Source organism: Bufo gargarizans, chromosome 3 (genome assembly GCF_014858855.1).
Source record: "Bufo gargarizans isolate SCDJY-AF-19 chromosome 3, ASM1485885v1, whole genome shotgun sequence".
NCBI lineage: Eukaryota > Metazoa > Chordata > Amphibia > Anura > Bufonidae > Bufo > Bufo gargarizans.
Window position 1 is genome coordinate 225,100,068 of NC_058082.1, and position 14,065 is coordinate 225,114,132.

Genomic DNA, 14,065 nt, shown 5'->3' on the forward strand with positions numbered 1-14,065 from the left:
TATGACCATTGTAAGGGATATGATGTTTTATGTGTATTTTCCTATTGTCTGTGTATCAGGCCTGTTAGGGTGTAGTTCCTCCTCCTAGTCATTAGAGGGAGATAGGGAGCCCCTAATATATATATAGCTAGGCCCAGACAGGAAAGAGTCAGTGTAGTCCAAGAGGCTAGTAAGTGCAGTCTAGCCTGCCTGAAGTTCTTGAGCCAGAGTTAGCTCAGAAGATTTGCCCCAGGAGAAGGGTTTGCCTCCTGAGAGGAACCAAGTTCCCACCAAGCAGAGCAGAGTCATTATTCCAGCTAGACAAGTAAGCTGAAGGGCAGAAGGATTTACCCAAAGCAAGTATAAATACCTGAAGAAGTTTGCTACCAAGGATAAAGCTAGCATTAGGGCATACGGGCCTTGGGATTGAGACAGCCAGGAGTTCTGAGGAATAGTGCACAGGATTTCTGAGGAAGAGTGCAGCCTGGTCTGTAAGTGTTGTTTTACCCTCTGAGTATCTTGCAAAGAACATTGTACCTGCCATATATTTAAAACCTGCTTATTACTGCTGCTGTACCTGTAACTTTACAAAAGACTGTATAAAGTTAACCGTTTCCAGTAAAGAAAGTTTGGTTCACCACAACATCGTGTTCCTCACTTATTACCTCTAGCAATCGGTGTGCCACCGTTACAGGCACTGGCATCACAAATGTTAAAGTGACCTTGCCCCAGGCACATTAAACATCTGCAACATCCAGGGCACCTCACCCAACATCAGGCCTGGTCCCTACATACAGAGAGTGCCCCAGAGGACCCCTGTGCCAGCCTCTCTATCACTGCTGTACGCCTGCCCAGGGTCTTCCTACAAACTGTGAGTAACCCAGAGCAACCCTCGTATGCCTATTAACCGTGACCTTACATCACAATACCCTGCAGGTCGGCGTACTGCATATTTTGGACATCATGAACAGGATCCAATCGTTCCTGCGCCATTGTGGAATATAAACTGTGTGCCACTATTTGCCCATAAAGTGAAAAGCCCTAACTGTTTATTTGAAAAATTGCTGGGCCAAAGAACTGTAATAATCGCTGTGTAATGATTGTGTTGCTGGGGACTGTTTGCAGTTTGTTTAAGTCACCGCTTGCTGTCAGTGAATAGACAGCGATGTGCTCAAAGATGGCCACCTAAGTTAGACCAGATTATTTGTGCACCTCGTTGTGTCCGTTTGACAAAGAGAAGCTACCGCCCAGCCTGCAAGAAGGAAAAACGCTGTTCTGTCTATAAAGAAGATACCGCCTACCTTGAATCCCGGAGCTCCAAGAGGCAGCGCCTACCTTCTGACACTGCGCGTGGAACTCCCGTACTACTTAACCACGCACCTCGCAAGATTTGGACTAAGCATCGTCGGAGTAGGTACAAACTTTTGTATTCACCGGCTCCTTTATATATCCGCACCGGGAGGGTCCCGATCCTTGCCAGGTGACTGGGGAAGGTTCCCCACTAGTAATAAGAGACTTGACCTGGGGGAGAAATCAGTCCACCTTAGCTCCGGTCTGCTCCATCATTTCTTAAAGGGCCATACTCACTCCATAGCCCTTTTAGCAACACTATGTCCGCACCTGAAGAAGCGGGGCAGACGGCCCCAGATGTGCCTTCTGAAGTTCACGCAGCTGATAATAGGGCGCCTGCCGCTGCAGCAGCATGAAGCCTGATGCCACTGACCATGCCATATTATTTTGGGACCCCCTGGTTCCCGCGATACTCCGGGGAAGACCATAAACTGAAGGAGTTTAGGGACCAGATCCTGGCCCTGTCCCGGCTCTACCCTATCTCTGCTGAACAACAAATGGAGATCCTCCTAGCCCAGTTAGAAGGGGCCGCCCGCAGGGAAGTCATGTCATGGCCCCATTCTGAAAAGAGTAGTCTGGAGCAGATTTTTGATCGCCTCGGCACCACGTTTGAGGCCAGAATGGTGTCCGAAGTTAAGATGCAATTTTTCAGCAGGAAGCAACAGCCTGGTGAGTCACTCCGTGATTTTGCTCTGTCCCTGCAAGAAACCCTAAGGGCTGTGGTCCAAGTGGACCCCAAGGAGGCTGATGATCAGGACCGGACTCTGAGAGAGCAGTTCATTGCGGGTATAAACATTGAACACTTAAAGGGCCACCTGAGGATGCTGTCGGCCCAACACCCCAATTGTGCGTTTTTGGACTTTAAAGAGCTGGCCATCACTAAGAGCCTGGAGAAGGTGTGCAGGAAAATAGAGGAATGGGAGAGACTATTGTTACTGGTAGATGAAAACCCCCTTCCTCCAAGGCTCCCGCCTGCATATAGAGGGGTATGCCCCAAAGAACCTGATGGGCGACCGAGTTACCCATCTAAGAGTCGCAAGCAGCCTGTCTGCCACTATTGTAAAAAGTATGGACATACTGAATCAACGTGTTGGCAGTTAAACGGGCCACCCCTGAGGCTGAGGACCGCCCCTCGGGAGGTAGAACAATAGGTCCAAAGGATCCAAGCTGGATGTCCAGATATGTAGGATCTCGTCCAAAAATTTACATATGCATCAACAGGATGGATCCCTCTGCCTGCCACGGAGACGTTCCAGACCACGCAGAGCAGCAGCACCCCTGCCAGTGCCTCTTCAGTATCCTGGTGGGAGGAACTTCATGTGGGGAACGAATCCACCCCGAAGGAGCAAATAGAGGGAGTTCTGAAGCTGGTGAAAGAACACCACAAGACCTTTAGCAAGCACTCCACGGACTACGGAGAGGTCAGTGTAATCAAACACACCATACCCACTGGCTCTCATCCTCCTATCAAGGAGAGATACAGACCCATACCACCTACTACCTATCAGTCCATAAAAGAAATGATACAGGAGATGAAGGACTCTAATATAATCTGGGACAGTCATAGTCCCTGGGCTGAGCCCCTAGTTCTTGTCCGAAAAAAAGATGGCAGCATAAGGTTCTGTGTGGATTATAGAAAAATCTATCAAATCACCCACAAAGACGCTTATCCGTTACCACGAATTAAGGAGTCCTTAACTGCCCTGGGGTCATCAGCCTACTTCTCCACTCTGGACTTAACTAGCGGGTACTGGCAGGTACCTATGGCCCCCGAAGATCAGGAAAAGACCACTTTTACTACCCCTATGGGTCTGTTCGAATTTGATTATATGCCTTTCGGACTGTGTAACACTCCAGCGACGTTCTAGCGGTTGATGGAGCATTGTTTAGGCCATAGGAACTTTGAGACTGTACTATTATACCTAGATGACATCATTATCTATTCCAAGACGTATGAAGACCATTTAAAACACCTGGCTGAAGTGTTTCAAGTCCTTGTTAAATATGGTGTGAGACAGTGACAGGTCTCACGCAGCTTAGAGGAAAGGAAGGGGTGGATAGTGCGGTGCACACCCCTATTCCACCACAGGTGAGGCAAGCTGGAGATAATAAAGGCTGGCATAAAGCACCTCCCAGGGTGTCAGCAAGGGGGAAGTGTTGTCTTGGGACAGAGACTGTGACAGAGGCCTGGAGGCTCTGTGAGTGTGGTCTCAGCCAGGCAAGGCTGAGGGGCCACGAGGCTGGGTGGTAGCCTGGAGTTGGGGGACGTAGCGACGCCTGGGAGGGTCGCAGGGCCATAGTCAGGCAGACTACTGAACCCAAATCCCCCACAAGAAACAGTTAACTGGAGAAAGTGGGCATACTGTGCTCTGTACAGCAAGGAGGCTGTGGGACATTTGGCTGACAAAGCTGCATGAGTTCACAAGATGTGAACCCTGACCTAGGTGAGTCAGGAAACTTTGTGTTGAGTTAGAGCCTGGACGGGCAAGTGTTTATTATTTTGTCACTTTGTTGTTGCTGGTCTTGCACAATAAATGCAATGTTTGGACATTATATACGTGTCTGGTGAAGTAACCTGTGAGAATGACCCCCGGAGAAGAGCTAAACCCCCACAATGGCCTTAAGAACAAGCTGTCCAAGTGCAATCTGCTGAAACCAGCAGTAAAGTATCTAGGGCAAGTTGTTAGTGCCGAAGGAGTCCAGCCTGATCCTGATAAACTTGCTGCCGTCCGTAATTGGCCTACACCCACCACCGTGAAAGAGGTGAGAAGTTTCCTCAGCTTTGCAGGATATTATAGACGGTTCATCCTGCATTTTGCACAAATTGCGGATCCAATCCAGGAACTCCTAAGGGGACATCCCAAGAAGAGTCCAAAGACTCCTATCCCTGTTGAATGGAATGGAGAACGGGAGATTGCCTTCCAGCTCCTAAAGAAGAAGCTGACTGAGCCCCCTGTCCTGGATTACCCGGATTATCAGAAGCCGTTTCACCTCTACATGGATGCCAGTAAAAGAGGCCTGGGAGCTGTGCTGGCTCAGGTGCAAGACAAGAAAGAGAGGGTGATTGCCTATGCCAGTAGATCCCTGAGGGGAGCTGAGAAAAACAATCAGAATTATAGTTCTTTCAAGCTGGAGTTCCTTGCTTTAGTGTGGGCTGTAACTGAAAAGTTCAAAGACTATCTTGCTGCCACCCTGTTTGTCGCCTTCACGGACAACAACCTTCTGACGCATCTGAATACAGCCAAGTTAGGGGCGCTGGAGCAAAGATGGGCCTCCCGCCTTGCCAACTATGACTTCACTATGAAATACTGAGCAGGCCGCTCCAATGATAATGCTGATGCCCTGCCTCGGCTCCCCACTACAGAAGCACCAGATGAACCAAAGGATGCCTGGGAAGAAGTGGAGATGCTGGCGTTTTACAACAAATTTGCTCAGCAAGATAATATTCTCACTGAAAATCACTCAGCTGCTGATTCTGCTTCATCAAATATTCCTGAGTCCAGGGGCGAAAAAGAAAGGTACATTAAGCTCCAGTCCGAAAGTAGAGTCCTCGGTGAACTGCTCGACTTCCTTACTAGTGGGAGAACTCCTGAGAGAGTCCGCAGGAAGAGTGCAGACCCAGAACTAATGAGACTGTGGAGACATCGCCACCAACTCTTCCTCCAAAAAGGCCTGTTGCTGAGGAGGAGCCTGGATCCAGTGTCCTGCGATAGGGTGTACCAGATCCTCATACCACGTCGGGATGCCAGTCTGGTGTTAGAGATGTATCATGACCAATCCGGACACTTCGGCGTGCAGAAAACTGAGGCCACTATTCGCAGGAGGTTCTATTGGATCGGGATGAGAGAAGACATTGAAAAATGGTTCCGGGAATGTACTGCTTGGGAGAAGTGAACGTTGGGAGAAGTGAACGCCATGACCAGAGAGCACCTCTCCATCCTATCATGAGTAAAGCTCCCTTAGAACTTGTTGCCATTGATCATGTGAAGTTGGAGCCAAGTCGCTCAGGGTATACTTATGCCATGACCATTATTCATCACTTCACTAAGCTTGTCGTAGCAGTGCCTGTGAAAGACCTGACAGCCAAGACTGCGGCGGAGGCGTTCTGGAAGAATTTCCTCCTGCCCTACGGCTGCCCAGAGAGGAGCCTCACCAACCAAGGTTCTGCATTTGAATCACAGTTGTTACAAGAGATGTGCCTGCTACATAATTGCCAGAAAGTCCGTAACCACCTCCTATCATCCGCAAGGTAATGAACTCTGTGAAAAGATGAATCAAACTCTCATTGAAATGCTATGAGCAGTACCCCCTGAGACAAGGGTAATTGGCCTACTCTGCTGCCACAACTCATGTACACCTATAACAATGCAATTCACTGCTCCACCGTGTACACGCCCTTCTATCTGATGTTCAGCCGTCAAGGGAGCCTACCTGCTGACCACTCCCTGGATGTACAGGTGCCTGATATCAATCAATCCACTACCAAAGTCTAATTGGGTGGTGGAGCATCAAAGACGTCTCCTTAATGCTAAGGAGATTGTTGAGGAGCACATGGAAAATGCCCGAGAGCGACAGCAGAGAGACTATGACCTGGCTGCTCATGCGGAACCTCTAGCTTTAGGAGACATGGTGTGGTTGAAAAATAACCACTGAACCAGTAAATTGGACGGTAAGTGGGAAAGGACTCCCTACGTCATTTCTTCTATCTCTCTAATGCTGAGGCCCACATTTATCAAATTTCCAGAGAAGGTAAAGGCTCCCAAATTGTACACAGGAATTGATTAAAACTCTGCATAGAAGGAGAAAATGCAGCTGAGGACATTGAACCGGAGTCTCCTGAACCCGAGTTGCCAGCCCAACCTGCTGATCCTATGCAGGCTGTTGAGAACCTGATACATGACAAAGAGTCACTTCATTAGTTCCTCACACCCTGGTTGAACTTGGTGGTACCAGCTCCAGTCCCTGCAAGTCCTCAACCCCAGGGTGACCTGCCCAGAGTGTACCCGAAAGAACTCCAGAGCCTGTGGACTCCTCTGACCCTCCTGAACCAAGGCAGGAAGAACCTCTGCTAGTAAAAAGGTCCATGCAGTCTACTAAGGGGCACCCACTGTGAGATTTGGAGACTACATTATGGGCATACGGGCCTTGGGATTGAGACAGCCAGGAGTTCTGAGGAATAGTGCACAGGATTTCTGAGGAAGAGTGCAGCCTGGTCTGTAAGTGTTGTTTTACCCTCTGAGTATCTTGCAAAGAACATTATACCTGCCATATATTTAAAACCTGCTTATTACTACTGCTGTACCTGTAACTTTACAAAATACTGTACAAAGTTAACCGTTTCCAGTAAAGAAAGTTTGGTTCACCACAACATTGTGTTCCTCACTTATTACCTCTACCAATCGGTGTGCCACCGTTACAGGCACTGGAGTCACGAATCTTAAAGGGACCTTGCCCCAGGCACATTAAACATCTGCAACATCCAGGGCACCTCACCCAACATCAGGCCTGGTCCCTACATACAGAGAGTGCCCCAGAGGACCCCTGTGCCAGCCTCTCTATCACTGCTGTACGCCTGCCCAGGGTCTACCTACAAACTGAGTAACCCAGAGCAACCCTTGTATGCCTAGTAACCTTTACCTCACATCGCAATACCCTGCAGGTCGGTGTACTGCACACACAAAAGAAATAGCCAACAGTCTAGGCCTCAAAAGCTAAGCGTTAGCCCAGTGGCCTGTGTCGGCGTTGCTGCCCCATCCGCAGGCGCCGTGCTCCTTCTTTTCCCTCCTGCTGCCCAGCTGACAAACACAGGCAGCAACTAACTTAACTCTGCTACATGTGATCCATGCCAGTGTTTCCTTGCTGCTGGAAACTTGCACTGGTGCTGAAGCTTTGCGTGGGTGTGTCTCTCTTTCCTTTGTGGCAGGAGACACTCCCTCTGTCTCAGCAGCCAATGGCCGGACCCTTCCTCCCTCTATAGTTAAAAATCGTTGGTGGCACAGTGTGCGCCCACCATCGCCCCCCCCTCTCTCTATAGTAGTAACAACCATTGGTGGCAGTGTGCGGCCTCCCATTCCCCCCCCCCCCATCATTGGTGGCAGCGGAGTTCCGATCGGAGTCCCAGTTTAATCGCTGGGGCTCCGATCGGTAACCATGGCAACCAGGAAGCTACTGCAGCCCTGGTTGCCATGGTTACTTAGCAATAGTACAACAGTAGAAGATTCATACTTATCTGCTTGCTGCTGCGATGTCTGTGACCGGCCGGGAGCTCCTCCTACTGGTAAGTGACAGTTCTTTAGCAATGCGCCGCACAGACCTTTCACTTACCAGTAGGTGGAGCTCCCGGCCGGTCACAGACATCGCAGCAGCAAGCAGGTAAGTATGAATCTTCTACAATTGTACTATTGCTAAGTAACCATGGCAACCAGGGATGCAGTAGCTTCCTGGTTGCCATGGTTACCGATCGGAGCCCCAGCGATTAAACTGGGACTCCGATCGGAACTCCGCTGCCACCAATGATGGGGGGGGGGGGAATGGGAGGCCGCACACTGCCACCAATGGTTGTTACTACTATAGAGAGAGGGGGGGCCGATGGTGGGCGCACACGGTGCCACCAACGTTTTTTAACTATAGAGGGAGGAAGGGGGGGCGATGGTGGGCGCACACTGTGCCACCAACGATTTTTAACTATAGAGGGAGGAAGGGGGGGGCGATGGTGGGCGCACACTGTGCCACCAACGATTTATTACAATAGAGGGAGGGAAGGGGGGTGATGGTGGGCGCACACTGTGCCACCAACGATATTCAAACTGGGGAGGGGGGGGGGGTCTGCCCCCTGCTGCCTGGCAGCCCTGATCTCTTACAGGGGGATATGATAGTACAATTAACCCCCTTCAGGTGTGGCACCTGAGGAGTTAATTGTGCTAATCACGGCCCCCTGTAAGAGATCGGGTGCTGCCAGGCAGCAGGGGGCAGTCATGTACACAGTTTTTCAGTGTATTCTAACCTGAAGCGTCCCTATCACCGTGGGAACGCCTCTGTGTTAGAATATACTGTCGGAAATGAGTTTCACGATGTAGCTCATATCCGACAGTATATTCTAACGTAGAGGCGTTCCCATGGTGATGGGGACGCTTCAAGTTATGTTCGGGTGTCCGCCTGGCCGTGCGGAGGCAAGCGGATCCGTCCAGACTTATAATGTAAGTCAATGGGGACGGATCCGTTTGAAGATGACACACTGTGGCTCAATTTTCAAACGGATCCGTCCCCCATTGACTTTCAATGTAAAGTCTGGACGGATCCGTCTGAGGCTATTTTCACACTTGAACGGAGCCCCCGTCTGCATTATGAACACAAGTGTGAAAGTAAAGGGACTCCTGACTTTACATTGAAAGTCAATGGGGACGGATCCGTTTGCAATTGCACCATATTGTGTCAACGTCAAACGGATCCGTCCCCATTGACTTGCATTGTAATTCAGGACGGATCCGTTTGGATCCGCACGGCCAGGCGGACGCCAAAACGACTTTTTTTTTCATGTCCGTGGATCCTCCAAAAATCAAGGAAGACCCACGGACGAAAAAACGGTCACGGATCACGGACCCACGGACCCCGTTTTTTCGGACCGTGAAAAAAAACTGTCGTGTGCATGAGGCCTTACTGTGTACCGAATCCTGCTATTGTACTCCTGGACTTTGCTATCTGCCACCTGCCTCTGAACTCGGACTTAATTTATGGACTTTGCCAGTTTGCCGCCTGCCCCTGACCTCGGACTCTGTTTGCTGACTTGATTGCCGCCTGTCCTGACCTGTACCTCCAGGCCTCGTAAGTCCCCTTGGTGCTTGCACCGAGCACTCTGACTCCCTGATCAGCTGCCACTGACTTGGGGACAACTCTGGAGTGGCACCTGGCAGCTACCCTATGGCCCAAGCCTATCCCCACCATCAGGGGCTCTAGTGAATACCAGGTAGCTGCTTAGTTATGCCCCTCCTGAGTATACCCAGTCAGTGGTGCAGTGGGTCCACACCCGCTTGCATAACAGTTTGCTCAGGCCATGGACCCCACTGATCCAAACCCTCTTAGTAACATCCAGTTACACCAGGAGTTGGTCCAGCAACATGAGCGTCAGGATCAAATATTGTCCTACCTACGCACTGTGAATATGCGTCTAAATTACCTGACATCTGCTAACCCTGAGTCATCAAGCTTCTCTGCCCAGGTCAATTCGGCTTCTGCTCCGTCCTCTTCCTACGTACCTGGATCTGGACCTTGTCTCTCCGCTCCTCCACATTTTAACGGTTACATTATGGCGCCCCCTCCACTGTGGCGCCTAGAAAACATCTCAGGTGGGATCTGCTTGTCATGCCAGTAACGTTGGAAAACATCAGGACCATCAAGGTTACATTTTTTCTCATCAGAGAATAAAACTTGTTTCCACCTTTGAATGTCCCATGTTTGGTGCTCTCTTGCAAAGTCCAAACAATCAGTTCTGTGGCGTTCAAGGAGACAAGGTTTTTGAAGATGTTTTTGAAGCCCTTCAGTCTCAGATGCCGTCTGATGGTTATGGGGCTGCAGTCAGCACCAGCAAGGGCCTTAATTTGGGTCGAGGATCGTCCAGTGTCTTGACGGACAGCCAATTGGATCCTCCGGCTCAGTGCTGGTGAAATTTTTTTGGGTCTTCCACTTGACTTTTTTGTTCCATAACCCTCAGGATCATTTAAGAAATTCCAAATGACTGTCTTACTGCGTCCCACCTCAGCAGCGATGGCACGCTGTGAGAGACCCTGCTTATGCAGTTCAACAACCCGACCACGTTCAAAAAGAGTTTTTTTGCCTTTGCCATCACAACATGTGACTACCTGACAGAAAATGACTTTTCATCAGCTGAAAAACAGCCTGTTTCAGTTTATTCGTTGTTTTCATTAAATTGAATGCTCAAAAAATGTTTTGTCTCACTCCCATTTCTTCTTGTTGCATGTTAAAGCTCTACTTTGAACCTTGTTAAGATCCAGCCATGCTAAATATGATTTTTTGCCATTTTTCAAGTGGTCTTAAACTTTTGATCAGGACTGTATTAACACTTATTTTCTCAGGTGTTCAAATACTTTTGTTCAGCAGTTCAAGACAAATACATTCTTTAAAAATCATGTGATTTTTTTTTCTGTCTCTTAGAGTGGGAATGCACCTACAATGTGAATTTTAGACCCCTCCATGATTTCTAAGTGTGATAACTTGCAAAATCGCATGAGTGTTCAAATACTTTTGTTCCTCACTGTATATATGGAGTAAGACTTCCATTGTGCTCAGGGTGCTCGGTAGAACACCCGAGCATCACAAAGTGTTGTACTCGAGCACCCGAGCACTTTGGTGCTCGATCAACACTAACCTTCACCAATCTGATAATCAATGCTATTAATATTGTAATCCTGAATAATATGGTCATGTAAATGGCTCATAACAGAGTTTTTATTTCTTAAAGCCATAGTACCAGATAGTGACCGACACAGTAATAGTGGCCTAAATAGTACTAGTACCCTACGCAGTAAACAGTACTCCTGATGTGTCCCCTTTGTGCAAAACACACAGAAATATGCACCCGTTTGTGTTCCCCATAGAGCAATAATTCCCAGAAACTGAGTGAATGCCACAAACCTTTCCCAAAGTAATTTCAATGTAATAAAAAATAGAAAATAGAAAAATTATACTTACATAATCCCATTCCTGAGAGCTGTGAGACAGCTATCAGAGCATTGCATAGGGAATAAATGTCATCTACTGAACATTAACTATCTCCTGAGAAAAGAGATACAAACAGGATTCCAAAAAAAGTTGGGACACTATACAAATAGTGAATAAAAACTGAATGCAATGATGTGGAGGTGCCAACTTCTAATATTTTATTCAGAATAGAACATAAATCACGGAACAAAAGTTTAAACTGAGAAAATGTACCATTTTAAGGGAAAAATATGTTAAATCAGAATTTCATGGTATCAACAAATCCCCAAAAAGTTGGGACAAGGCCATTTTCACCACTGTGTGGCATCTCCCCTTCTTCTTACAACACTCAACAGACGTCTGGGGACCGAGGAGACCAGTTTCTCAAGTTTAAAAATAGGAATGCTCTCCCATTCTTGTCTAATACAGGCCTCTAACTGTTCAATCGTCTTGGGCCTTCTTTGTTGCACCTTCCTCTTTATGATGCACCAAATGTTCTCTATAGGTGAAAGATCTGGACTGCAGACTGGCCATTTCAGTACCCGGATCCTTCTCCTATGCAGCCATGATGTTGTGATTGATGCAGAATGTGGTCTGGCATTATCTCGTTGAAAAATGCAGGGTCTTCCCTGAAAGAGATGACGTCTGGATGGGAGCATATGTTGTTCTAGAACCTGAATATATTTTTCTGCATTGATGGTGCCTTTCCAGACATGCAAGCTGCCCATGCCACACGCACTCATGCAACCCCATACCATCAGAGATGCATGCTTCTGAACTGAGCGTTGATAACGACTTGAGTTGTCCTTGTCCTCTTTGGTCCGGATTACATGGCGTCCCAGATTTCCAAAAAGAACTTTGAATCGTGACTCGTCTGACCACAGAACAGTCTTCCATTTTGCCACACTCCATTTTAAATGATCCCTGGCCCAGTGAAAACGCCTGAGCTTGTGGATCTTGCTTAGAAATGGCTTCTTTGCACTGTAGAGTTTCAGCTGGCAACGGCAGATGGCACGGTGGATTGTGTTCACTGACTATGGTTTCTGGAAGTATTCCTGAGCCTATTCTGTGATTTCCTTTACAGTAGCATTCCTGTTTGTGGTGCAATGTCGTTTAAGGGCCTGGAGATCACGGGCATCCAGTATGGTTTTACGGCCTTGACCCTTACGCACAGAGATTGTTCCAGATTCTCTGAATCTTCGGATGATGTTATGCACAGTTGATGATGATAGATGCAAAGTCTTTGCAATTTTTCGCTGGGTAACACCTTTCTGATATTGCTCCATCTTTCTGCGCAACATTGTGGGAATTGGTGATCCTCTACCCATCATGGCTTCTGAGAGACACTGACACTCTGAGAAGCTCTTTTTATACCCAATCATGTTGCCAACTGACCTAATTAGTGTTAATTGGTCTTCCAGCTCTTCGTTATGCTCAAATTTACTTTTTCCAGCCTCTTATTGCTACTTGTCCCAACTTTTTGGGGATTTGTTGACACCGTGAAAATTTGAATCAACGTATTTTTCCTTTAAAATGATACATTTACTCGGATTAAACGTTTGATCTGTCATCTACGTTCTATTACAAATAAAATATTGATATTTGCCATCTCCACATCATTGCATTCAGTTTTTATTCACAATTTGTTTAGTGTACCAGCTTTTTTGGTTTATATATCTTGCTAGCACCACCTTGTGGAATCACAATCCAATGTTTTAGCAATGCCTTGGGATTAGTGTTGAGCAAGCATGCTCGGCAGAACACCAGTTCGGCTCGAGCATTGTGATGCTCGACACATTGTGGTGTTTGGCTGAATAACGCTTGTGCTCCAGCGCAATGCTCGAGTCTCCCCCCTTCATGTTTGTTGGCTGCTACACAGCCAATAAATGTGCAGGTGAGTACTGCCACTCACTGCAATGCCATAGCCATGTTGGTTACTGGCATTACAGTGATTGGCTGACCGGAACGCATCATCGGGTGCTATAAATATATATTTTAAGCGCAACCTGCGCTAAATTGCGTGCAGTTGCTAGAGACCCAAAAGTCCTTTTAACCGCCTCCGGACCGCCTAACCCAGATGTGCGGTGCGGAGGCGGTAGCGCTGCGCACAGTCACGCATATACGCGTCATCTCGCGAGAAGCGAGATGACGCGAATATGCGCGCGCGCATGCGCAGTTCGCGCCGGCATTTCGTTCAGGACTATTTCGTCAGCAACCTGCCAGCCGTGATCATTGGCTGGCAGGTTGCTGATTTTTAAAAAATCCAATCAGAAGCCAGATAACAGATCATATTTGTAAATATGATCTGTTATATGGCTGCCTGCTCCTCTGCTGGTTCTTTTCGTCGGTTGGATCCAGCAGAGGAGCAGGCTTCACAGTGAGTACACCAAACAGCACACTTTAGCCCCAGATCACCCCCCTGAACCCCAATTAACCCTTTGATCACCCCTTTGTCAATCACTAGTGAAAGGAAAAAAGTGATCAGTGTAAACTGTCACTTTTTTTTTTCACTGGTATTGACCGTTAGGTTTTAGGTATAGTTTAGGCCCCTTGGTTAGGTAGTTAGCGATCAATTAGCGCCCAGCCCACCGCACCGCAGTCCGTTATTCGCTGATTAGCGTATCGCTAATCAGCATTTGTACTTTTATAGTATCTGGAAGTGATCAAAACTGATCACGGTCAGATCTATAATAGTACTAGTGTCACTTTAGTTCGCCCTCCACCCAAAACGCAGTGTTTGCCCGATCAGGCCTGATCGGTCGCCCACACGTGCGTTCGCCCACACCCGCCCCACCGCAGTGACAAAAAAAAATTTTTTTTTGGTTCACTGCACAATCACTTTACACGCACTGCGGCGATAAAAAAAATCAGTTTTGATATTTTTTATCAACTGCAGCGGCCTCCGGTACTTCGCTAGCCTCCCCTTTGTAAGACAGGATTGCTTTTTTTTTCTTGGGTAGTCTCAGGGAATACCCCTAAATTTAGTTGCCCACATGTCTAACAGGGGGTATTCTTCTGAAGA